General features: G+C 45.3%; 1 non-coding gene and 1 pseudogene across 1 annotated transcript; both read left to right on the forward strand.

Moving 5' to 3' along the window:
• The window catches only part of LOC112447505 (mitochondrial transcription rescue factor 1-like), a 72,045-nt pseudogene extending 44,811 nt beyond the window's left edge, over nt 1-27,234 (forward strand).
• Nucleotides 16,002-16,074, forward strand: TRNAG-UCC (transfer RNA glycine (anticodon UCC)). The gene has a single exon. It is a non-coding gene; the product is annotated as a tRNA-Gly (tRNA).
• Nucleotides 27,235-27,597: the final 363 nt, after the last annotated feature.

Consider the following 27,597-nt stretch of genomic DNA (forward strand, 5'->3'; position numbering starts at 1 on the left):
TTGTAGAAGGAAATGGAAACCCACTCCAGTATTCTTGACTGGAGAATTCCATGGACAGAGAAGCCTGGCGGGCTATATAGTCCTTGGGGTTGCAAAGAGTCAGAAATGACCAAGTCATTGAGCACATAAAGATATTGAGGCAAATGCCATCATCCCTCTAGATAAGACTAGGTTACTTCAGTGCTGCCCCTCTTGCTCCCCCAAAGTAAGTGGAAAGATCAGAACTAAGGTTTTGGAGGCAAAGGGCAGATTTTTTTTCTTAACGTGTGTTTTTTGGGGTGGGGTGGAGTCGGGGGAGGTGGGCAGCACTGGCATATGGGATCTTAGTTCTCCCAGCAGGGATCAAACCCGTGCCCCCTGCAATGGACGTGTAGAGTCTTAACCACTGGACCACCAGGGAAGTCCCCCAAGGGTGGATTTGACATTGAACAAATTACTGGGTAAATGACCTGCAAAGTAATGCCAAGTGCAGCTCTTGAACATCATAGCACCAGTAGAAGGTTTGACTTACTTGTTTTCTTATTCTTTTCAAAATGCTAGCCCCCAGGACAAGAGGGCCCTTAGTGGCCGAGGGCAAGTGAGAGAAAATCTTATTCCAGGATCTTTCAAGCCAACTGTCTTCACAGTGACAGGCAAGGGCTCTTGGCATGCTCTCCTAACCCCCTCCCGGCAAGGCCAAGCCTGTCTGATGGCGGTCAGCGAGACTGACTTAACTGAGCGGAGGAGGGGAGGGGAGCTGGTCAGAATCCTCAGACCTTCATCTCAAAGTGCAGACCCTGGACTGACAGCATACTCTGCGAATGCAGAGTCTCAGGCCCCACCCAGGCCTATTGAGTTAGAATCTGCATTTCAGCTGGTTTCCAGGGCAGAATCAGTTTCTTAGAAACTGGGGGCATAAGTCTGTTCATCAGTGTTCCTAGTTGACAGGCCAATTGTGGCATCCCAATAGTAGAGGTCCTGGGAGACCAGGCCAGGTGATGCTCAGTGCTGGGCACACAGTAAGTGCTCACTAAATCTTGGCTACTTGTTTGTTGTTGATATTCTTGCAAGAATTGATTAATGAATGTAATGTGGTTTTGTAAAGTTTCATTTATTATGGGCTTCCTAGGTGGCTCAGTGAAAGAATCTGTCTGCCAATGCAGGAGATGTAGGAGATGCAGTTTCAATCTGTGGATCAGGAAGATCCCCTGGAGGAGGAAATGGCAACCCACTCCAATATTCTTGCCTGGGAAATCCCATGGACTGCAGAGCCCGGTGGGCTACAGTCCATGGAGTCACAAAGAGTTGGACACTACTGAATGACCGACTTGTTGTTCAGTTGCGAAGTTGTGTTCGATTCTTCACTACCCCATGGACTGCAGCACCCCAGGCTTCCCTGTCCCTCACCATCTCCCAGAGTTTGCCCAAGTTCATGTCCATTGAATTGGTGATGCCATCCAACCATCTCATCGTCCATCACCCTCTTCTCCTTCTGCCTTCAATCTACCCAGCATCAGGGTCTTTTCCAGTGAGTTAGCTGTTCTCCTCAGGTAGCCAAAGTATTGCAGCTTCAGCATTAATCCTTCCAAAGAGTATTCAGGGTTGACTTCCTTTTGGATTGACTGGTTTGATATCCTTGCTTTTCAAGGGACTCTCAAGAGTCTTCTCTAGCACCACAGTTCAAAGGCATCGGTTCTTCAATGCTCTACCTTCTTTATTGTCCAGCTCTCACATCCGTACAAGACTGTGAAAAGACCATAGCCTTGACTATGTGGACATTTGTCAGCAAAGTGATGTCTTTGCTTTTGAGCACACTGTCTAGGTTTGTGATAGCTTTCCTGCCAATAAGCAACCGTCTTCTAATTTCATGGCCGTATGCACCATCTACAGTGATTTTAGAACTCAAGAACAGGAAATCTATCATTGCTTACACCTTTTCCCCTTCTATTTGCCATGAAGTGATGGGACTGGATGCCATGATCTTAGTTTAATATGGAGTTTTAAGCCGGATTTTTCACTCTCCTCCTTCACCCTTATCAAGAGGCTCTTTAGTTCCTCTTCATTTTCTGCCATTAGAGTGGTATAATCCATGTATCTGAGGTTGTTGACATTTCTCCCGGCAGTCTTGATTCCAGCTTGTAACTCATCCAGCTCGGCATTTCCCATGATGTTCTCTGCATATAAGTTAAATAAACAGGGTGACAATAAACAGCCTTGTCGTACTCCTTTCTCAATCCTGAACCAGTCAGTTCCGTATAGAATTCTAACTGTTGCTTCTTGGCCCGCATACAGGTTTCTAGGAAGACAGGTAATATGGTCTGGTATTCCCGTCTCTTTAAGAATTTTCCACAGTTTGTTATGATCCACACAATCAAAGGCTTTAGTGTAGTCAATGAAACAGAAGTCGATGTTTTTCTAGAATTCCCCTGGTTTCTCTATGATCCAGCAAATGTTGGCAATTTGATCTCTGGTTCCTGTGTCTTTTCTAAACCCAGCTTGGACATATGGACGCTCTTGGTGCACATAATGCTGAAGTGTAACATGCAGGATATTGAGTATGACCTTTCTAGCATGGGAGATGAGTACAATTGTCCGATGGTGTGAACATTCTTTGATACTGCCCTTCTTGGGAACTGGGATGCGGTCTGAACTTTTCCAGTCCTATGGCCACTGCTGGGTTTTCCGATTTGCAGACATATTGAGTGCAGCACTTTAATAGCATGATCTTTTAGGATTTTAAATAGCTCTGCTGGAATTCCGGCACCTCCAATAGCTTTATTGGCAGCAGTGCTTCCTAAGGCCCACTTGACTTCACACTCCAGAATGTCTGGCTGTACAAAAAAGATCTTAATGACCCAGATAACACAAGGATGTAGTCTCTTACTCAGAGCCAGAATGAACGACTTAGCACAAACTTATTTATTACCTTTCTAATCATTAAAAAATTGAAGTATAGTTATTTTACAGTGTTGTTAATTTAATGTTGTGTTAGTTTTAGGCGTACAGCAAAGTAATTTATATATACACACACACAATGCAGGAGACCCTGGTTTGAATTCTGGGGTCGGGAAGATTCCCTGGAGAAGTGATAGGCTACCCACTCCAGTATTCTTGGGCTTCCCTAATGGCTCAGCTGGTAATTATCCACCTTCAATGTGGGAGACCTGGGTTTGATCCCTGAGTTGGGAAGATCCCTGGAGGAGGTCATGGCATCCCATTCTAGTATTCTTGCCTGGAGAATCCCCATGGACAGAGGAGCCGGGTAGGTTATAGTCCAGGGGGTCTCAAAGAGTCAGACACGACTGAGTGACTAAACACAGCACAGCATATGTATGTATATATTTTCTTTCTCAGATTCTTTTCCACTATAGGTTATTACAAGATATTGATCACAGTTCTCTGTGCTAATTTTGGCTACTTTTAAATTTCTCTCCAGAGCAAGGATGTGTATCCAGTTTCTTTTCTAATTTAAAATACACCCAACATAAAGTTTACTGTTTTTACCATTTTAATTTCACCAGTTAAGCAATATTAGTATATTTGTAATGTTGTGCCACCATTAACTCTATTTATTAATAGTTCCAGAATTTTCTGTTCATTTCAAAGGGAAACTCTCTACCATGAAACAGTTGCTCTCATTCCTCAATCCCCTGGCACCTGGCAACCACCTACCGGCTTTCTCTCTTTATGGATTTCCCTCTTCTCCGTACTTCATAGAAATGTGTCTGGCTTCTTTTCACTTCTGATTTCTTTTGTAGCTCAGACTTCAACTTTCCCTTTCTTTCACGTGTCCCACCCACCCCTCCCTTAGGGCATGCAGGTCAGATGAGTATTGGAAACATATCCTAAACCCTATTATTTCACACATTCATTCTTTTTTATTTTGAACTTTTTTTTAAAATTGGCGTAGAGCCGATTAATGTTGTGATAGTTTCCGGTGAGCAATGAAGGGACTCAGCCATACACATACATGTATCCATTCTTCCCAAATCCCTTCCCATCCAGGCTGCCACACCACATTGAGCAGAGTTCCCTGTGCTATACAATAAGTTCTTGTTGATTATCCATTTTAAATACAACAGTGTGTACATGACTGTCTCAAACTCTCTATCCCTTCCTCCCCTGCCCCAGCAACCGTAAGTCTGTTTTCTAAGTCTGTGAGTCTCTTTCTATTTTGTAAGTAAGTTCATTTGTATCATTTCCTTTTAGATTCCACAAATAATAGATATCATACGCTATTTCTTATTCTCTGTCTGAATTGCTTCACTCAATATGACACTCTCTAGGTACATCCGTGTTGCCATGAATGGCATTATTTCATTCTTTTAATGGCTGAATGATATTCCATCGTGTATCCACATCTTCTTCATCTATTCCTCTCTCAATGGACATTTAGGTTGCTTCCATGCCTTGGCTGTTGTAAATAGTTCTGAAAGAACGTTGGAGTGCACATATCCCTTCGGATCATGTTTTTCTCTGGATATATGCCCTGGAGTGAGATTGCAGGGTCATATAGTAGTTCTAGTTTTGGTTTCCTTAAAGAACCTCCGTCCTGTTCTCCATAGTGGATGCACCAATTTACATTCCCACCAACAGTCCCACGTTCATTCTTAGTGAGCAAGAACAATGTAGGGAGGCTCAGTCTTCAAATATTCTTTTTTCAGGACTGGACACCCAGACAACTCACTTTTTCTTTTTCTAAAAGTGATTCCGATTTTGGTATCCAGCTCTTTCCCTCCAGCCAAAACCATCACTACAATTTCTTTCGGCTCCAATGGGGAGGCTGTTTCTAGATGATATCTTGAGAGTTTTAAGCTCTCAAGGTGTGGAATAATTGAGTCACAGTGCCACAGAGTTGGTACTCAGTAAATATTTGCTGAACAAACGATGTATGTCAGCACTGACGATTACTGTCATAATGGATTCATGTCTTCACGTAGTAATATGTTGATAACCATCCACAGCCGCTGGCTGGTCAAAGGGGCAGAATGAATGAGGGAGATCATGAAGTTCCTATTAATGCTAAATGCCAAGTCAAAAACACATGTACTGGGGACTTCCCTGGAGCTCCAGTGGCTAAGACTCCGTGCTCCTAATACAGGGGGCCTGGGTTCCATCCCTGGTCAGGGAACTAAATCCTGCATGCTGCAACTAAGAGTTTGAATGCTGCAACTAAACATTCTGTGTGCTGCAGCTAAGCCCCTGTGCAAGCAAATAAATGAATAAAACCCATGTATTGAAGGCAAAGGATTCCAAAGATGCAGTTTGTAGGCAAAACTGTGCCCCTAACCCTGAGAACACAGAGGACAGCAAATGTCCCTTAAATGTTTAGTTTAAGGGAACAACATTAGAGCCTCATTCTCTCCTGGGAGGAGTTCTATTTTATTTTTTCCTGGCAGTCTATTTTTTTTTCCATTTAACCTTCCGGTTCCAATGGATTCAAGTAAGTTTAAGAGAGAAAGCGACAATAAAGGATGACAAGTGGAGTCAGTCGTCTGGAGCATGACTCCAGTTGTGATATTGCTCTGCACAAGAGGATCTGCCTTGTTTTTTTTTGCCACACAACTTGTGGGATCTTGGGTTTCCCTGGTGGCTCAGACGGTAAAGAACCTGCCTACAATGCAGGAGACCCAGGTTCAAATCTTGGGTTGAGAATATCCCCTGGAAAAGGAAATGGCAACCCACTCCAGTATTCTTGGCTGGGAAATCCCACGGACAGAGGAGCCTGGCGGACTACAGTCCAGACACAACTGAGCATGCGTGCACTCCTCACATGTAGGAAATTACCATGTGTGGGTCACTGTTGCAAGCACATTACGTAGAATGAAATGATTTCATCTTCACAAGAGCTTGATGAAGTCTGTGCTCTCATCATCCTCATTCTACAGATGGGGAAACTAGCTCAGAGAGGTGAAGTGGCCTGCCCAAGGTCACACAGCAGGAAGGGACTGATCCAGGAACCAAGCAGGCTGGTTGCAAAGCTGGGGGCATTTCTCCACCAACTCTCATCAATCATTAGTTGAGGAATATTCCAAGGGTATTAACTTCGCAGAACCTCTGGCCTGTCCTTCGATCCTGCAGCCAGAGCTAGCCCCATGCAGGGAGTGGCAGGTGCTGGAGGTAGAGAGCCATGGACACGTGAGCAGGTGAAGGATTTGGGCGCTGATAAATTCTCGTGGAGGCTTCATAGCAGAATAATCTTTTTTTTTTTTTAAGATTCATTTATTTTTGGCTGTTCTGGGTCTTCATTTCTGCCTGAAGGCTTTCTTGAGTTGTGGTAATCAGGGGCTACACTTTGTTGCGATGCTCGGGCTTCTCACTGCAGTGGTTTCTCCTGTTGCAGAGCACAGGTTCTCAGTTCGCAGGCTTCAGTGGTTGTGGCCCAAAGGCTTTGTCTCTCTGAGGCATGTGGGATTCTCCCGGACCAGGGATCAAATGTGTGTCCCCTGCATGGGCTGGTGTTTTCTTAACCACAATTTGTCATTGTTGTTCAGTTGTGTCTGACTCTGCAACCCCATGGACTGCAGCACGCCAGGCTTCCCTGTCCTTCACTATCCCCTGGAGTTTGCTCAAACTCATGTCCATTGAGTTGATGATGCCATCCAACCATTTCATCCTTTGTTGGCCTCTTCTCCTCCTGCCCTCAATTGCCACTCATTAACCACTAGACCACCAGGGAAGCCCCAGAAACATCTTAAAAAAAAAAAAAAACAACTACAATTCCCCTTTTATTTATTTATTTTGGCTGTGCCCAGGGGCATGGAAGATCTTAGTTCCTTGACCAGGGATCAAACCTATGTCCTCTAGCACTGGAAGCGTGCAATCTTACCACTGGACTGCCAGGAAAGATCCGCAGAAACATCTTTTGAGCTGGACTTTGGAGGTGGGGAGATAGAAGGATATTCAGGATGGAGGCAAAGAGGTGTGGAAGTTAGGATGTGTTCAGGACTGGCAGTGGGAAGTCTTTTGGGGATTGGCCAACAGATAACCTGATAGGCTATGATGAATTGAAGGGAGAGTTAGGGCTCAGAACACAGAGGAAAAGATTACAGTCCCTCAGCATGGATCGAATGAGGATCTGAACCTTGGCAAGTGAAAGTGAAGTATGAGGCAGAGTTAGTAGCCCTGATGATGAGTAGAATGTGGGGTGAAGCAGGGAGAGAGGGAGCCCCACAATGGTTGGGTGATCACTTCTACGACTTTTTGGGTTTCTTACAAATCTGACCTCCAGGGAACACCTGAGAACACCTGAGTCAGGTCATGTCCCTCCTCTGCTTAGAATCTTCCATGGCTCTCATCTTCAGTCAAATCAGTTCAGTCGCTCAATCGTGTCCAACTCTTTGTGACCCCATGGACTGCAGCACACCAGGCCTCTGTCCATCACCCACTCCTGGAGTTTACTCAAACTCATGTCCTTTGAATTGGTGATGCCATCCAACCATCTCATCCTCTGTCATCCCTTTCTCTTCCCACCTTCAATCTTTCCCAGCATCAGGGTCTTTTCCAATGAGTCAGTTCTTTACATCAGCTGGCCAAAGTGTTGGAGTTTCAGCTTCACCATCAGTCCTTCCAGTGAATATTCAGGACTGATTTCCTTTAGGATGGACTGGTTGGATCTCCTTGCAGTCCAAGGGGACTCTCAAGAGTCTTCTTCAACAGTTCAAAAGCATCAGTTCTTCGGTGCTCAGCTTTCTTTGTAGTCCAACTCTCACATTCATACATGACTACTGGAAAAACCATAGCCTTGACTAGACGGACCTTTGTTGGCAAAGTAATGTCTCTGCTTTTTAATATGCTGTCTAAGTTGGTCATAACTTTTCTTCCAAGGAGTAAGCGTCTTTTAATTTCATGGCTACAGACACCATCTGCAGTGATTTTGGAACTCCCCAAAATAAAGTCTGTCACTGTTTCCATTGTTTCCCTACTATTTGACATGAAGTGATGGGACTGAATGCCATGATCTTAGTTCTTTGAATGTTGAGTTTTAAGCCAACTTTTTCACTCTCCTCTTTCCTTTTCATAAAAAACAACAAAAACAGCAACAGCAAAATCCTATGTCCTCTCTGTAATCCAGAAGGCTCTCTACCATCTATCCCTGTCACCTTCCTCTCTCAGCTCACTCGCTCACTCTACTCCAGCCACACGGGCCTCCTTGTTTTTCCTTGAACTCATCAGGCACGCTCCAGCCATGGGGCCTTTGCACGGGCTGTTCCCTCTGCCTGGACCCCTCTCTCCCTCTCCTCCCCCCACCCTCATGGCTCCTCCCTTACCTCCTTGAGATCTTTGCTCAAATGGATCTTTCCCACAAGGGTCCTTTCTGACTACCTTCTTCTTCTTTTTTAAATTATTATTATTTTTTTTATTTTGGCTGTGCAAGGTCTTTTTTTGCTACATGTGGGCTTCTCTAATTGTGGAACATGGTCTCTGGCTCAATAATTGCGACAGGCAGACTGAGTTGCCCCACAGCAATGTGGGATCTTAATTCCCTAACCATAGATGGAACCCGCTTCCCCTGCATTGGAAAGCGGATTCTTAACTGCTGGACCACCCGGGAAATCCTACCTTCTGTAAATGACATTCCGCTTCCCCTTCCTTTTCCTCCTCTTCTGTTTTCTTTCCTCTGTCTGCATACTTTTACTTGTTTATCTTGCTTCTTGTCTGTCTCGCTTACTAGAATGTCAGTTCCATGAGGGCAGGGAATCCATACTCCCTTTTGTTTACATATTCTCCTTTGATTACTGCTGGGTCCCCTACGATAGACACATAGTAGGTGCTCAATAAATATCACTGGCTAGATGAATGAATGAATGATGGAAAGGATAATGGAGCCATGAAACTATAATTGGGAGGAAGAATTCAGCTTGCGGTATTTCCCTGGTGGTCAAGTGGTTAAGAATCCACCTCCCATTGCAGGGGATGTGGGTTCGATCCCTGATTGGGGAATTAAGATCCCACGTGCTGCGGGGCAGCTAAGCCTGCCAGCCTCAGCTAGAGAGGCTGCTTGCTGCAACTACGGAGGCTGTGCACTCTGGAGTCCGAGCACCACAACTGGAGGGAAGCCCATGCCCTGAAAGTACGACCTGATGCAGCCATAAATAAATAAATATCAGTGGTTCACCTGGATGTTGCCCAGAAGCCTGCACCGCAAGGGTTTCCCCTCCTTTCTCCTTCCTAAAGCCCAATCAGTGTCCAGAGGCTGCTGTGAAAAATCATCCAGCAATCCCAGGGAATCTGTTCATCCTGGTGGGAGGGAGTGTGTGTCTCCCTGCACTGTGATAGGCAACTGAGCAAGCAGGTGAAAACCAAGCCCAGCTGCGACATAGTTTCTTCTCACCAGGGGAGGGACCTTTGCAGCTGTACTCAGGGCTATGCTGGCGTGCTGGTCTCAGCCTAGCCTTCAGCCTTTGCCATCTGGCTTGGCATTTTCTGTAGCTCTGTTCTCGTGTATGTGGGGCAATTCTGGAGTTTGGCCCCAAGTGACAAGAGCTCTTATTGGCCCTGGTTTTTTTCATTTCACCTGTCTCTTAGCTTCTCTTGGCGTAGGTGGGGTATGGGGTGAATTCACTCTGCCTTAGACAGAGTGGCTTTGGGTTGTCTGAATTAGCATGAAAGCTCTGATCTATGTCTAGATCTACTTATTGGTGCCCTCAATAAGTGGATGTCTGCACTGCTATATTTAAAATGGATAACCAGCAAGTACCTACTGTAGAACACAGGGAACTCAGCTCACTCCGCTCCTTACTATGTAACAACCTAAATGAGGAAAGAGTTTGAAAAAGAAGAGACATATGTATATGTATAACTAAATGACTTTGCTGTACACCTGAAACCAACACATTGTTAATCAGCTATACTCCAATATAAAAGAAAAAGTTTAAAAAACAGGGTATTTTTAAAAATTTATTTATTTTTGATTGTGCTGGGTCTTTGTTGCTGTGCTCAGACTTTCTCCAGTTGCAGCGATGGGCGGCTTCTCTCTGTGGTTGCTTCTCTTGTTTCGGAGCACTGGCTCTAGGCAGGCTGGCTTCAGTAATTGCAGCATGCAGACTCAGCGGTTGCAACTCAAGGGCTCTAGAGTGCTGGCTCAATAGTTGTGGCACGTGTGGGATTCTCCTGGACCAGGGTTTGAACCCGGGTCCCCTGCACCAGCAGCCAGATTCTTAACCACTGGACCACAGGTAAGTCCCATAAGTGGGCATTTGACAAGACAAGAAGGTTGAAATGCTGGGGCAACTGTGAATTGTTAAGTACCTCCAAGAAGATGAGTGGATGTTTTTTGATCACCTGTTAAAGAGTTTTTTCCTATACTTTTTTTGGGAGTAAGATAGACATAACATATCATTTACCAGTTTAACAATTTTTCGGTGGTCTTATGTGAAAGTGAAAGTCACTCAGTCATGTCCAGCTCTTTGCCACCCCATAGACTATACAGTCCATGGAATTCTCCAGGCCAGAGTACTGGAGTGGGTACCCTTTCCCTTCTCCAGGGGATCTTCCCAGCCCAAGGATCGAACCCAGGTATCCCGCATTGCAGGCAGATTCTTTATCAGCTGAGCCACAAGGGAAGCCCAGGAATACTGGAGTGGGTAGCCTATGCCTTCTCCAGCAGATCTTCCCTACCCAGGAATCGAACCAGGGTCTACTGCATTGCAGGTGGATTTTTTACCAACTGAGCTATCAGGGAATTATGTACATTCATAATATTTTGCATCATCGCTATTCATCTCCAGGACTCTTCTTCATCTTCTCAAGTGGAAACTCTGTCCCCATTAAACATTAAATCCCATTTGTCCTCCTCCCAGCCCCTGGCAACCCACCATTCTACTTTCCGTCTCTATAATTTGGCCTCATATAAGTGGAATCACAATAAACTGTGGAAAATTCTGAAAGAGATGGGAATACCAGACCACCTGACCTGCCTCTTGAGAAACCTATATGCAGGTCAGGAAGCAACAATTAGAACTGGACATGGAACAACAGACTGGTTCCAAATAGGAAAAGGAGTACATCACGGCTGTATATTGTCACCCTGCTTATTTAACTTCTATGCAGAGTACATCATGAGAAACGCTGGGCTGGAAGAAGCACAAGCTGGAATCAAGATTGCTGGGAGAAATATCAATAACCTCAGATATGCAGATGACACCACCCTTATGGCAGAAAGTGAAGAGGAACTCAAAAGTCTCTTGATGAAAGTGAAAGAGGAGAGTGAAAAAGTTGGCTTAAAGCTCAACATTCAGAAAACTAAGATCATGACATCTGACCCCATCACTTCATGGGAAATAGATGGGGAAACAGTGGAAACAGTGTCAGACTTTATTTTTGGGGGCTCCAAAATCACTGCAGATGGTGATTGCAGCCATGAAATTAAAAGACCCTTACTCCTTGGAAGGAAAGTTATGACCAATCTAGATAGCATATTAAAAAGCAGAGACATTACTTTGCCAACAAAGGTCCATCTAGTCAAGGCTATGGTTTTTCCAGCGGTCATGTATGGATGTGAGAGTTGGACTGTGAAGAAAGCTGAGTGCCGAAGAATTGATGCTTTTGAACTGTGGTGTTGGAGAAGACTCTTGAGAGTCCCTTGGACTGCAAGGAGACCTAACTAGTCCATCCTAAAGGAGACCAGTCCTGGGTGTCCATTGGAAGGATTGATGCTGAGGCTGAAACTCCAATACTTTGGCCACCTCATACAAAGGGTTGACTCATTGGAAAAGACTCTGATGCTGGGAGTGATTGGGGGCAGGAGAAGGGGATGACAGAGGGTGAGATGGCTTGATGACATCACTGATTCGATGGACGTGAGTTAGGTGAACTCTGGGAGTTGGTGATGGACAGGGAGGCCTGGCGTGCTGCGATTCATGGGGTCGCAAAGACTCGGACACGACTGAGCAACTGAACTGAACTGAACTGAAGTGGAATCATACAGCACTGTCCTCTTGTAACTAGTCTCTTTCATTGAGCATAATACTCTCAAGGTGCATTCATATTGTAGCATGTGACTGGATTTCCTTCCTTCTCAAAGCCAAAAAACATGCCATTGGATATTTCGTTTGTCTTCATCTATCGATGGACACTTGGATTATTTCCCTGTTACCTTTCAGCTCTTCCACCAACATGCACGAAGGTTCGCTTTTCTCTGTATCCTTGCCATCACTTGTCATCTTTTATCCTTTTAAAATAATTTTATTTATTTATTTACTGGTTGTGCTGGGTCTTCGTGGCTGCTCAGGCTTTTCTCTAGTTGGGGCGAGCAGGGGCTATTCTCTAGTGGTGCAGACTTCTCCTTGTGGTGGCTTTTCATTGTGGAGCATGGGCTCAAGGGCGGGAGAGTTTCAGTAGCAGAGGCACATGGGCTTAGTAGGTGCGAGTCCCAGGCTCTGCAGCACAGGCTCAGTAGTTGTGGCATATGGGGTTAGTTGCCTGTCGGCAGGCGGTATCGTCCTGTATCAAGGGTCCCACCCATGTCTCCTGCGTTGGTAGAAGGATTCTTTACCACTGAGCTGCCTGGGAAGCCCTCTTGTCTTTTTGATGGTAGTGATTCTAAACAGCGTGAAACAGTATCTCATTGTGGTTTTGATTTGCATCTCCCTGAGAATTGGTGATGTTGAGCACATTTTCATTTGACTATTGGCCATTTGGATGTCTCTTTTAGAAAAATGTCTATTTAGTGCCTCCATTTATTTTTTTTTAAACTATGTTTTGACTGCACTGCAAAGCATGGGGCATCTTCATTCCCTAACCAGGGATCAAACCCATGCTCCCCGCAGTGGAATGTTGAAGTCTTAATCACCGGACCACCAGAGAAATCCCCTCTGCCAAGTTTTTTAATTAAAATTTTTATTTTGTATTGGAGTATGGCTGATGAACAGTGTTGTGATAGTTTCAGGTAGACAGCAAAGGGACTCAGCCAGACAATCAGTTTTTTTTTTTTTTTTTTAAGCTACTGAGTTGTATGAGTTCTTTACAGATTTTGGATACCAACCCTGTATCTGATATATGGGGCTTCCCCCAAGTGGTGCTGGTGGTAAAAAATCCACCTACCAATGCAGGTAGATTTTAGAGACCCAGGTTCCATCCCTGGGTCCAGACGAGCCCCTGGAAAAGGAAATGGCAACTCACTCCAGTATTCTTGCCTGGAGAATCCCGTGGACAGAGGCACCTGGTGGGCTACAGTCCTTAGGGTCTCGCAGAGTTGGACACAACTGAAGCGACTTAGCACTCACATCCGATGCTAACTTGCAAGTATCTGCTCCCATTCTGTAGACTGCCCTTTTGTTTTGTTGATGGTCCTTTTGCTGTACAAAATCTTTTTAGTTTGATGCAGTCCCACTTATCGATTTTTGTTTTTGTTACTCCCTATTTTTTTTAATTTGAAGAATTATTTTTAAGTCTTTTTTTCTTCCCATTATAAAAAAGTTTTAATTGAAGGATAATTGCTTTACAATATTGTGTTGGTTTGTGCCATACATCAACATGAATCAGCCCTAGGTATACATATGTCCCCTACCCCTTGAACCTCCTTCATCTTTTTTTTTTTTTTTGGCCTCACCTCGTGGCATGTGGGATCTTTCCTGACCAGGCTTCAAACCCATGCCCTCTGCATTGGAAGTGTGGAGTCTTAACCACTGGACTGCCAGGGAAGTCCTTTTTTTTGTTACAAGTTTTTACTTCTGGGTAGAACCCTGCACTTGTCCCTTACCTGTTCCAGAGATTGTTTAGGATCCAGAAGTCACTTTTGCTGCTGCTAAGTTGCTTCAGTCGTGTCTGACTCTGTGCGACCCCATAGACCACAGCCCACCAGGCTCCCCCGTCCCTGGGATTCTCCAGGCAAGAACAGTGGAGTGGGTTGCCGTTTCCTTCTCCAGTGCATGAAAGTGAAAAGTGAAAGTGAAGTTGCTCAGTCGTGTCCGACTCTTAGCGACCCCATGGACTGCAGCCTACCAGGCTCCTCTGTCCATGGGATTTTCCAGGCAAGAGTACTGGAGTGGGTTGCCATTGCCTTCCAAGAAATCACTTTTACTATCAGCCAAGTAAAACATCTAGCAAGCGATGAATGCATTTGAAGGGCGGTTGAAAATGACATTTGAATTAGCTTCGTCCTGGCTGTTAGAATCCACAGTCTGTTGACTTTCATACTCTTCAGCCTAGAACTCAGGAAGAGATACCATTTTTTCCATAGGTCTTAGCAACACTTGTTTAGCCTGGGGCTAGTTAAGATGCCTTATTAACAGAGATCTTAGCACACAGAGCAATACAGGAAGGCATGAAACTACCTAAGAGAGCTCAAACAGCAAGTGGAAGAGAGAGAATGAAGGCTGAGAGAGAGGACAAGAGGGAAGAGGTGAGAGCAAATGGTTTTGTGCAGAGATGCTATCTTTAGCTGTCTTTTTAATGAACACTTTGGTGTTCTCAACAGGACTCCACACCTGTGTGAATTCTCCTTGAATGCAAAGCTTTCAAGGCATGAGAAAAACATTCATTGAATTAAACCAGTGTTGCTTCTATGAAGTAGTGTATCAGTTGTGTGTGTTAGTCACTCAGTCGTGTCTGGCTCTTTGTGACCCCATTGACTGTAGCCTACCAGGCTCTTCTGTCCATGGAATTCTCCGGGTAAGAATATTGGAGTGGGTTGCCATTTCCTTCTCCAGGGGATCTTCTTGACCCAGGTCTCCTATATTGCAGGCAGATTCTTTACCATTAGGGAAATGCTATGTACTGGCTTATGTCCCCCTAAATTCATATCTTGAAGTCTCTAACTTCCAATGGGATGCTATTTGGAGATGGGAGGTCATGAGGTTTAAGTGAGATCAGGAGGTTGGGGCCCTCGTGATGGGATTGTTGCTGTTCAGTTGCTAAGTCGTGTCTGACTCTGTGACCCTATGGACTGTAGCCAACCAGGGTCCTCTGTCCATGGGATTTTCCCAGCAAGAGTACTTGAGTAGGTTGCCATTTCCTTCTCCAGGAATTATTTCCCATATAAGAAGAGACACCAGAGCACGCAGTCTCTTTCTTTCTCCTCCATGTAAGGACACAGAGAGAAGGTGGTCATCTATACACCAGTAAGAAAACCCTCCTCAGGAACTGACCTGGTCTTGGACTTCCAGCTTCCCAAACTGCGAGAAAATAAACGTTTGTTATTTAAGCCACTCAGTCTACGGTATTTTATTATAGCAGCCAAGCTAAGACAGGAATCCTACAGTAACAAATAGGCCCCCAATTGGGTGGAAAGTTAAAGGAAGAAGTTTGTTTCTAACTCACCTGATTACCCTGGAAGGTTGTTTCTGGTCAGTGGATGACTCTCCTCCTCCACATGGTGACTCAAGGACCCAGGTCCCCACCTTTTCATGGCTCCAGCACGCACAGGGCCCTTACTGTCTCCCATGTCTAGCCAGCAGAGGAGAAAAGGAACTTGTTGAGGGCGTGCCTGCTCCTTAAAGCTTCAACCCAGGGTGACACTTTTCACTGCTGCTCACATTCCATGGGTGAAGATGAGTCACATGGCCATACCAATTTAAGAGGAGCTGGGAACGTAGTCCTTGGCCACTGTTTATTCCCCAGGGTGGTGCCTCGATTTTGGTTGCAATATCTGTCAAATTTTCTTTTCTTTTACCATTTGATTGGTTGATTGATTTTTGGCTGCACTGGGTCTTCATTGGTGCATGCTGGCTCTCCGGTTGTGGCAAGTGGTGGCTACTCTCTAGTTGAGGTACACGGGCTTCTCACTGCAGTGGCTTCTTTTCTGCAGAACACAAGCTTGGGTCTCCCAGGCTTCAGTAGCTGTGGCTCACGGACTCTGGGGCACAGGCACAATAGCTGTCGTGCACGGGCTTAGTTGCTCTGTACCACGAGGGATCTTCCTGGATCAGGGATGGAACCTGCGTCTCCTGTATTGGCAGGCAAATTCTTTATCACTGAACCACCAGGGAAGCCCTTCTGTCAAAATTTAAAATGCACACAATCTTTGAAACAGCAATGCTTCTTCTAGAATTCATTCTACAGAAATACTTGTAGCATGGACTTCCCTGATGGTCCAATGGTTAAGACTCTGCACTTCCAATGCAGGGGGCACGGGTTCAATCCCTGGTCAGGGAACTGGGTCCTGCATGCTGCATGACATGGCCAAGAAATAAAAACAAATAAGAAAAGTAAAGAAGTTAATAAAAGAAATACTTGCAGCAGCTTCATGGGGATTTATATATAAAATGATGGCTACAACATTTTGAGGAATAGAAAAAATGAAAAGATTCAGATGTCCACACTAGATAAATTCTATGGGTTCGTGGAAAACTATAGGAACTGGTGTAGAATGTTGTTTAAGATATAATATTAAGTGCAAAAAAATTCAGACTTTTATGTATATACACACACATAAAACATATATGTATGTGTCTATATAGACAACTATGTGTATATGTGAATATATGTATATATATGTATATGTGTGGTCAGTTGGGCCTGACTCTTTGTGACCCCATGGACTGTAGCTGACCCACCGGGCTCCTCCATCCATGGCATTCTCCAGGCAAGAACACTGGAGTGGGTTGGCATGCCCTCCTCCAGGGGATCTTCCTGTCTCAGTGATTGAACCAGAGTCTCTATGTCTTCTGCATTGGCAGGTGGATTCTTTACCATTGTACCACCTGGGGAGCACCCATATATGTGTATATATATATGTATAATTTCACTTTTTTTGGGCTAAGCCACGTGGCATGGGGGATCTTAGTTCCCTGACCAGGGATTGAACCTTGGCCCCTGCAGTGGAAGCATGGAGTCCTAACCAGTGGACTGGCAGGGAATTTCCTTTTTTTTAAAAATCTCATTTTTTTTTTTTTTTAACAAATGCTTGTACAGTTCTTTTTGTACACATATGGGATTGTGTAGTATTTTTTCTATGCTGCCATATCTAATTACCACAAATTGAGTGGCTTACCAACAGCATGGGTTGGAGGTCTGATAGGCTTGACTGGGTTGCAGTCAAGGTGTTGGTGGGCTGCGTGCTTTTCTGGACACTAGGGAGAGTCTGTTTCCTTGTTCATTCAGGCTGTTGGCAGAAGTTGGTTTCAAGCTCTTGCAACTGACCTGGGGTTCTGTTTCCTTGCTGGCTGGCAGCTGGACGTTGTTCTTAGCTTCTTGAGAGTACCAGCATTCCTTGGCCTGTGGCTCCTTCATCTCAGAAGTAATGACCCAGGGTCAAGTCCCTCTCTCTCCCATGCTTCAAATCTCTCCTGCCTCATCTTCTGTTGCATTGCTGGCCTATTCTTCTGCCTCCCTCTTACTTTTTTTCTTTTCTTTTTTTTCCCTTTTCTCTGTCTCTCTCTCTTTTTTTTTTTCGGTTTATTTTCAGCCTGGTGTTGAGGGCTGACTTTCAATACATCGCAGCGAGGGAGCTTCTCTGCTACTTCTGAAACTCTGACCTCTTTTACTTTTTAAAAAAATTTAATTTATTTTCAGCTGGATCTTCATTGCTGCTTTTGTTTGAGTTGTGGCGAGTGGGGGGCTACTCTCTGGTTGCAATGCTTGGGCTTCTCACTGTGGCGGTTTCTCCTGTTGGGGAGCGTGGGCTCTAGAGTGCAGCCTCAGTAGTTATGGCTCACAGGCTCAGTTCCCCCTCGGTATGCTGAATCTTCCTGGACCAGGGAACAAACCTGTGTCCCCTGCATTGGCAGGTGGATTCTTAACCCCTAGGCCACCAGGGACGTCCTGCCTCTTCTTTTAAAGACCTGTGTGATGAGCTTGGGCCCACGGGAATAACCCAGGATATCCTCCCTATTTTAAAGTGTGTAACCTAGGACCAGTTTCTTGCACCATGTAATATAACATACTCAGGTGCCAAGATCATGGGGGACACACTCTTGCCTACTACAGATTATGTTTCGGGAGAAGTGTTCTTGGTAAGAAAAAGGCTTAGTGTCAGACTCTGGGTTGGACCTCAGAGAGAGGTGTTAGGAACCCCGAGAAACCTAGATTTGTATCCCTGGCCTGTTTGTTCCATGCCGTGGGACCTTTGGTGAGTGGTTGCACCTCTGAACCTCAGTCTTATCTGTAACACAAGGGAGTAGATTTCCCACTTCCTCTGGGGCTTGTGTTTGGGTGGGGAGATTTGGCTAATATCCCTTTTTCTGCCCAAATCAAAGCTTGATTGTAGGGAGGAAGGGCATATCTACTTGCTCTTAGTGAATTTAATATGATTATTTTGCCTTTAAAAATATTTGTTGGTATTGTTGTTCAGTCACTTCCTGTCTGACTCTTTGTGACCCCTATGGACTGCTGCACACCAGGCTTCCCTGTCCTTCACTATCTCCCGGAGTTTGCTTAAACTCATGTCCATTGATTCAGCGATGCCATCAAATCATCTTATTCTCTTTTGCCCCTTTTCCTCCTGCCCTCAATCTTTCCCAGCATCAGGGTCTTTTCCAATGAGTTGGCTCTTCGCATCAACCCACTCCAGTGTTCTTGCCTGGAGAATCCCAGGGACGGGGCAGCCTGGTGGGCTGCCGTGTATGGGGTCGCACAGAGTTGGACATGACTGAAGCGACTTAGCAGCAGCCCTCTTTATGGTCCAACTCTCACATCCGTACACGACTACTGGAAAAACCATAGCTCTAACTACACGGATATCTCTGCTTTTTAATACACCGTCTAGGTTTGTCATAGCTTTTCTTCCAAGGAGCAAGCGTCTTTTAATTTCAACAAACATGCCGAAAAATGCACAAATGAATTTTTACACAGAGTGTCAGACTTTATTTTTCTGGGCTCCAAAATCACTACAGATGGTGACTGCAGCCATGAAATTAAAAGACGCTTACTCCTTGGAAAGAAAGTTATGACCAACCTGGATAGCATATTCAAAAGCAGAGACATTACTTTGCCAACAAAGGTCCGTCTAGTCAAGGCTATGGTTTTTCCTGTGGTCATGTATGGATGTGAGAGTTGGACTGTGAAGAAGGCTGAGCGCCGAAGAATTGATGCTTTTGAACTGTGGTGTTGGAGAAGACTCTTGAGAGTCCCTTGGACTGCAAGGAGATCAAACCAGTCCATTCTGAAGGAGATCAGCCCTGGGATTTCTTTGGAAGGAATGATGCTAAAGCTGAAACTCCAGTACTTTGGCCACCTCATGTGAAGAGTTGACTCATTGGAAAAGACTCTGATGCTGGAAGGGATTGGGGGCAGGAGGAGAAGGGGACGACAGAGGATGAGATGGCTGGATGGCATCATCGACTCGATGGACGTGAGTCTGAGTGAACTCCGTGAGTTGGTGATGGACAGGGAGGCCTGGCGTGCTGCGATTCATGGGGTCGCAAAGAGTCGGACATGACTGAGCGACTGATCTGATCTGATCTGATATACTATGTTCCTACCAGGAACCACGTAAAGAGTTAAGGAATTTCTAACCCTCAGTGGGCTGTCAGTTTAAACAAATTAAAAAATATAGAGAACACGTAGTTAAATTTGAATTTCAGATAAACAGTGAATAGATTTTGAACTTCCTATCAGTAGAATCACACAGTGGGTCCTCCTCTGTGTTGTTCTGTGAGATTCATCCACGCTGGTGCCTGTGATGCTTTCTTTTTCATTGATGTGTAGTGTTCCACTATACGGATACACCACAATCTTTGTATTTTCTTGTTAATAGACCTTTGGGTTGCTTCTAGTTTTAACCTACTAAAAATAGAGCTTTGTGAACCTGACTTTCAGTGGCTAGATGCACTTAGGAGCGAAACTACTGGCCATTTTTAGTTTAAAAATTTTCCTCCCAGATGGGAGAAAAAGACATCCTCCCACACCAGTGAATAAATTGAAGTCTTGTAGGTTACATTCCAGCCCCCAGCCTGGTCTTATTTTTATTTCCTGAATGAAGGACCTTGTGAGCATTTTGAGTTTCCATCTTCTCTAATGGGTCTAAGGAGCCTGTGAAGCTTTAGAGAATGTTTTTTCTCTACTTTTAATTTTATTTTCAATTTTGTAATTGAAGTATAATTGATTTACAATGTTATGTTAGTTTCAGGTATGCGGAAAAGTGTTAGTTTCACAGTGATTCAGGAACATGTCCTTCAGTCACTAAGCTGTGTCTGACTCTTTAGACCCTGTGGTACTCTGGGCTTCTCTGTCCTTCACCATGTCCCGGAGTTTGTTCAAACTCACGTCTATTGAGTCGGTGATGCTATCCAACCATCTGTCCTCTGTCGCCCCCCTTCTCCTCCTGCCCTCAATCTTTCCCAGCTTCAGGCTCTATTTTCAGTGAATCGGCTCTTTGTATGGTGGCCAAATACCTTTTCAGATTCTTTTCCTGTATAGGTTATTACAAAATACTGAGTATAGATCCCTGTTCTATACAGTAGGTTCCTGTTGTTTATCTGGTGTTGTATGTTACTCTCAAACTCCTAATTTATCCCTCCCCTCCCCTCTACGTTTCCCCTTTGGTAGCCTTAAGTCCTCTAATTTTAGGGGCCATATCTTTTACTGATTTTTAGGAGAGAGAAGGCTGCTTCAGGAGTTATTGGTACTTGTTTAACCCATGGATGGTGAATCCTGGTGCCCAGCACAGCCATGTAACTGTCCCTGTCCAAGTGGGGGTGGTGCACAGAAGCCACGCAGACTGCCTTGCAGTCCCTGCCTCCCTCCCATAGCTCCTCAACCAGCTATATTCATCAGGAGCATCTCCAGGTGCCATCTGGTTGCTATGGCAACTCAGGCTGGTCCAGGCTTGGCAGTGGGGGTCAACCCCCATCTCGGCTGCAGTTCCAATTTGGATTCAGGGAAATAGATACACACGATACCTGGTGCTTTGAGGAAGTCCTGTTCTGATTACATTAACAGTAAGATTTTTTTTGTGGTCTCAGGCTTAATGCCGCTTCTTTTCTTCTATTTGCTTTACCTCCATTGTCATCTCTTTGCACCGTCTGTTCGTGAAACCTGGCCGCTTTCTAAGGGATGCAAACCCCACGCGCTTTGCCATTTCCTCTGTGCTGTGGTTGAGCAAACAGAGAGGGAGCAGCACACCTGGTCACAAGGCCCCGCAGGCGCCAGGAACGGACCCCCGGCTGGAAGCGCCCGTTGGCTGGGGATGTGTTTGCTTCTTGTGTGTACACACAGGGCAGCTGGGGCTCTGTTGTTGGAAGCGCGCGTGATGGCTCTGCAGAGTGAGCTCCGTGGTGTTGCTTGAGCAGCCGTCCCCATCGCCCCCTACCCTGCCCCAACCCATCCAGCTTCCAGGCTCCACCCACCTGCCACAATGTCAACCTGAGAGCCAGTGTTGACCAAGCGCTTTCCATGGCCTGGCGTTGTGATCAGAGCTCTGACAGGCGCCCACTGACCCTTCACTATGGCTCCCTGTACTACTTATCCTTATCCCCACCTTGTGCAGGAGAAAGAGACTCAGAGGATTAAATAATGTTGGGGAACACACAGCTAGTTGATTGTGTGCTGGAGTCTGATGGGCCTGGCTCTGGAATAAATCTTTCCCACCACAATTTATCCCTTCCCTGCCCTAGACCCCAGGGAGCAGTGTTCTATGTGTTTGGTGATGTTTTCTTGGGTAGACTCATCCTTAAGATCATTCATCCATTCAGAATGCATGCAGGCTCAGTCGCTCAGTTGTGTCTGACTCTTTGCAACCTTATGGACTGGTGGGCTACAGATCTTCCCGACCTAGGAATGGAACCAGCATCACCCAAGTTGGCACATAGATCCTTTACCATCGAGCCACCTGGGAAGCCCAAGTTGTCAGGGACCCAGTGGCAAGCAACATAGATCAAGATCCTTGTATGCATAACACTGACATCCTACAGGGGACACCAAAAGGCCACGAGGAAGCCCTCATTGGAGGATGTGATGAGGAGTGCCTACATCCGACCGCAGCCTGAATAATGAGAGGGAGCCGACCCGTCACAGACGAGGGGAAGAGCATTCTAGGAAGTGGCCTGTCTGCATGCTTGCTCAGTCATGTCCGACTCTTTGTGACCCCATGGACTCTAGCCCACCAGTCTCCTCTGTCCGTGGGATTTTCCACACAAGATATACTAGAGTGGGTTGCCGTTTCCTACTCCAGGGGGTCTTCCAGACCCAGGGTTCGAACCCGTGTCTCTTGCAGCTCTTGTGTCTTCTGCACTGGCAGGCAAATTGTTTAGCGCTGCTCCACTGGGAAGAGGGAACAGCAATTGCAAAGATGGAATGAGCTTGGCAGAGACCAGGAGTGGCCAGGCCAGTGACTCTGGAGCTTAGAGGCAAGAGGGGGAAGGGGAGGGGTTGGGGCAGCCTGTAGGGAGTGGCTTTTATTTCTCTAAGAGCAAAAGAGTGACTGGCTCTTTTCAGAAGCTTCCCCACTGACTGCAGAGCAGAATGCAGGCTGGACGTGGGGAGTGAGAAAGCCAGCTGGCCCAGGAGAGGCAACTGCCCAAGTCCAGGCCCGCAGCGAGGGAGGCTTTGCCATGGAGGAAAGTGATTGCATATGGGATCTATTTTGGAGGTCAATGGATGGCACCAGCTGATGGCTTTCAATCAGAGAGTGAAGGGAAAGGGAGAACCATGTGATTTGGGCACCAAGTTAAATTGGGAGGCCTGTGATGAGATGGGGGATATTGGGAGCAAAGGGCTGTAGAGAAGGAGCAGGGAAGGGAGGTTTCTGTCTTGAGCCTGTGGGACCAGCAGGTGGATGTCTCAAAAGATGGCACTTGGGCCTGTGCCTTAGGTTTTGTCTTTCCCACTCCGTCTCCCATCTTCCCAGGTACAAACCTCCCTTCTCTAGGTGCCTGAAGCTTTTTCCATCACGCCTTGGCTCTGGGGTTTTAGTTGCATTGGGGATACTACACGGAACATCCAAGTTGTAAGCTAGGTTCTTTTCATTTTTCAAAAATTTTAAAGTATGATTGATTTTCAATGTTGTGTTAGTATTGAAACAGGAATCTGAATTCATGTTCACAGAGCTGAAGAATGAACTTAACAAACATGCAATCAATCACAGTAGCAAGCACATAGGATTTATTTTAAAGAGACGAAAAGAACAAAGCTCTCAGCGTAGACACTGAGAGACACTGAAGTGCCCCCAAATGTGGGACTTACAGCATTTATAATTAAAATGCTTACAGCACTTAACAGCATTATATCCTTTCTAGTATCGATCTGTACTTTTTTGGTTGGCTCTTGTCCTTAACGTATGTCATTTCTAGCCAATCAGTTTAAAGGTTACAGTGTTTAACTTGGCATCTTTATGGCTTCTTTTGATCCCCAGTTTCTAAGTCTCACACTTTCAGTCACCATCGTGTGACCCTGTCTTACGAGCCCTGGCCATTTCACAGAGGATCAGATATGGGCCAAAAGTTGATGGTCTACCTGTTGCTTTTCTTTTAGATAAGAGGGCCAGGAGTTAATGGTTGTCCTGTCCTGCATCTGGGTGTTGATGATCTACCAGACCAAGGATGCATTCCTCTGAAAGTCAGGAAACTGGAACAAAGGATATAGCTTTAGGTTAGTAGAGTGAGATGTTTACTGAAAAAGAGACTGAGGTCTCAGTCTCACACTGACTGCCTAGCAATTTCTACCTCAGTTTCAGGTATACAGCCCAGTGATTCAGTTTTATAATCTGTGTATATATCTATTCCTTTCCAGATTCTTTTCTCTTATAGGTTATCACAAAAATATTGAATATAGTTCCCTGTGGTGAATTCTTTCTTTAATATTGACACAGTAAGCACATTTTGGGGAATGGGAGGGGCGACTCCAGGAAGTAGAAATGGAACAGGTAGCAAGACACTTGAACCTTCCTTTTATCCTCAGTTTTTTAAAAGTGTGTGTGTGTGTACACACACATATATTTATTTTGGCTGCACCAGGTCTTAGTTGAAACATGCAGGATCTTTTTTAGTTGCAGCATGCAAACTCTTCTTTTTCAGATCTGGCATGTGGGATCTAGTTCCCTGACCAGGGATCAAACCCAGGCCCCTTGCATTGGGAGCGGGGAGTCTTAGCCACTGGACCACCTGGGAAGTCCCAGTCTTCAGTTTTATTTCTATAAAATGGGAAGGAAAATGCCTTTGAGGCATAAGTGCTTATAAAAGGAATAAAAGGCTTTTTTTTTTTTTTCAATGCGAAGGGAATGTATTTAGAAAAACACAAAAGGCTTTATAAATTCACGATTGTAGGCGATTAAGAGTAAGTTTTCATGGGAGTAAATTGAACCTTAAAGGCGTCATGAAGATAGGCCTATTAAACTCCATTAGTTACAAAATTTGAAAAAAGAAACCTCCCCAGAGGGAAACAGCGTTCATTAAACTGATATTGAGTTGATCTACTTAGGAGAGGCTTACTTAGGAGAGGGAACGTTCTTACTTCTTGGAAGCCTTCAAGCAGAGCAAGAAGAAATAGTCAGCAGGGAGATAAGCCTCCACTCCCACTCCCGTTTCTTTGCACCATCTTCTTACACCTCTGGGTGTTGAGGTGACTCTTGCAATGTTTATGCATGGGATTTAGGCTCCTAATTCTGTGTCATTTAGGCTGGCCTTCCTGTGGATTTCCTTTTCTTGGACAGACACTGGGAGGCTAGTGATGGGGGGCTGTAAGGTGGAAAAACTCAGTTTGGGTTGAAAATATGTTGTTGGGTAAGCTGTGGATCTGAACACCATGGGCCATCTCACTCCTAGAAGGAACAAGAAAAATTTTCTTCCCATGGCTCACAAGGTCCTGTGTGATCTGCTCCATTACCTCCCCACCCTCAACCCTATTACGCTTCTACTCTCACAGCCACTCAGGCCTCCTCATTGTTCCTTGAGCAAATCACACACAGCCCTGCCTCAGGACCTTTGCACATGCTGTTCTCTGCCTGGAATGCTCTTCTCTCATACCCAGCATGGCTACTGCTTCAAGGTTCAGATGTCACTTCCTCAGAGAGGCCATCTCCGACCCCCTATTTAATACAATAGCCCACCCACCACTTCCTGTCATCCTGTGGTGAGCAAAATTGTGTCTCCTGCCCCCAAATTCATGTGGTACAGTTCTAACCCACAGTAGCATGTGACTGTATTTTTTCTTAAAGATTTTTTTTTTCTTTTGACATGGGCCATTTTTAAAGTCTTTATTGAATTTGTTACAATATTGCTTCTGTTTTATGTTTTGGTTTTTTGGCCCCACAGTATGTGGGATCTTAGCTCCCTGACCAGGGATGGAACCCGCCCCGCCCTGCGTTGGAAGGCAAAGTCTTAACCAGTAAGACTGCCAGGGAAGTCCCAGCATGGGACCATATTTGGAGATAGAGCCTTTACAGACATAATTAAGGCTCCTCTCCCCTGGCTGCATTCCTGCTAGGCCTCCACATGAATCCCTCGTGTCCTGCCTTGGCCTGATCAGCTTGGGATGCCCTGTAGACCCTGGAGGTGGGTGCTGTAGGGCCGTAGGAACCTGGTGGGCTGAGGCTGTCTGCCCCCTGGACTGCCTGGCTGCTCCTGCTGGCTGGAGATCCAGATCAAAAGCCCAAGGATGCTGGTGTTCAGTTTCTCTTGACTTTGAGGACCTGGGAAGGTCATATGCACCACGGGTATGACTAGTGTCAGATTGCCCAGCAGTATTTTAAGAAAGCCAGATGCCTGGATTGGAGACTGCAGACACCTTCACACAGACACTGTGCTTTCCTGTAACTGATACTTCTATTTTTCTAGCATCAAGTTAAATGCATAATATTATAAAACTTTTTTTTCTTTTTTGCCACATGTCAAAGCTTGCAGGATCTTGGTTCCCCAACCAGGGATGGAAACCAGGCCTCCTGCAGTGTAAGTACAGGAAGTGTGGATTTCTAACCACTGGACCACCAGGGAATTCCCATAAAATACTCTTTTATAACATCATCTCACTGAGATCTCCAGGGCTTTTATGTTCACTTTTTTTTTAGTTTTTTTAAGAATTTTTTTTTGATGTGGACCATGTTTTTTTAAAAGTCTTTATTGAATTTGTTACAGTATTGCTTCTGTACTATTTTATTTTAATTTTTGGTTGCGAAGCATGTGGGATCTTAACTCACTGACTAGGGATTGAACCCACACCTCCTACCTTGGAAGACAGTCTTAACCACTAGACCACCAGGGAAGTTCCCCCAAGGCTTTTAATATCTTCAGAATCTATATTCCCACTTTCCGAAAGACTCAAAAGTCATATAAACTCTAAGAAATCTACTAAAAAGATGATGAAAAAAATCAGAAGATGAAGGGGACTCTGATGAAGAGTGTGACCATAAATGAGATGAGTGAGCAAGAAGAGAAGCCTGAGGACAAATCCAGGGTGGTCAGAGACAATCTTTATTAGGTGAAAGTGGTGTAGTCTTTTCCATAGGATGTTATCCTGAAGCCAGACCCAGATAGTGGAAGAAAGAAGTGAACGCTTCAAAGGTGGACTCAGGCTGAATAGGGGAAAAATTATGGAAGACGAGAAGAAGGTTGAAAGTGGGAGATACACTGGCTCTTCTAATGGGAGAGGATAAATAAGCAGAAATAGAGATGGTGATGCAGATTCTCCTGGAAAAAAAAAAGTGTTTGAAGAGAAGACTGACAGAAATACCGAGTGGTGCTACGACGGTGGAAAAAGTAAAAATTGCCTAAAAAGAATATGCTCAAATAAATGAATTGTTTTTAGCAATAACCCTGCTTTCTAGTGGTGGGGCAAAGGACCAGGTTAAAAAGAGGATTTTTTTTTAAATTAAAATTAAGTTCTCCTATCATTTGGAGTGGGAAAGAAAAAAGAAAAAAAATGAGAGAAGAAAAAAGAGGCAATTAGGGGCTTCCCAGGTGATGCTAGTGGTAAAGAACCCGGCTGCCAATACAGGAAATGTAAGAGACTCGGGTTTGACCCCTGGGTTGGGAAGATTCCCTGGAGGAGTGCATGACAACCCACTCCAGTATTGCTTGGGGGATCCCATGGACAGAGCAGCCTGGTGGGCTACAGTCCATAGGGTTGCAAGAAGTCGGGCATGACTGAAGCAGTTTAGCAGGCATGCATACAAAGTAAAATTAGAAGGACATTAAGACACACACATACCCCGAGGGGAGACCATGAGAAGACACAGGGAGAAGACGGCAGTCTACGAGCCAAGGAGAGAGGCCTCCGAAGAAACCAGCCTTGCTGACCCCCTTGATCTCCAACTGTAGCCTTCAGAACTGGGAGGAAATAGATTGCTGTTGTTTAAGGCACCCTGCATGTGGTACTTTGTTACGGCAACTCCAGCAAATGAATATACCTCTCCTGCTGAATTGCCCTCCATGGCACTTTGAACAATTTTTATTTATTCATATGGCTGTGCTGGGTCTCCGTCGCTGCTTGGGCTTTTCTCTGGTTGCGGCAAGCAGGGGGCTACTCTTTAGTTGTGGCGCTTGGGCTTCACGCCGTTTGAGGCTTCTCTTGCTTTGGAGCTTGAGCTCTGGGTGTGTGGGTCTCCATAGCTGCAGACACTGGGCTCGGTATTTGCAGCTCCCGGGCTCTAGAGCACAGGTTCAGTAGTTGTGGCACATGGGCTTAGTGGCTCCGCTGCATGTGGAGTCTTCCCAGACCAGGGATCGAACAGGTGTCCCCCCACATTCAAGGGCAGATTCATATCCGCTGGGCCACCAGGGAAGTCCCTCCACAGCACTTTTCAACTCC

Source organism: Bos taurus, chromosome 7, assembly GCF_002263795.3.
Source record: "Bos taurus isolate L1 Dominette 01449 registration number 42190680 breed Hereford chromosome 7, ARS-UCD2.0, whole genome shotgun sequence".
Taxonomy (NCBI): Eukaryota; Metazoa; Chordata; class Mammalia; order Artiodactyla; family Bovidae; genus Bos; species Bos taurus.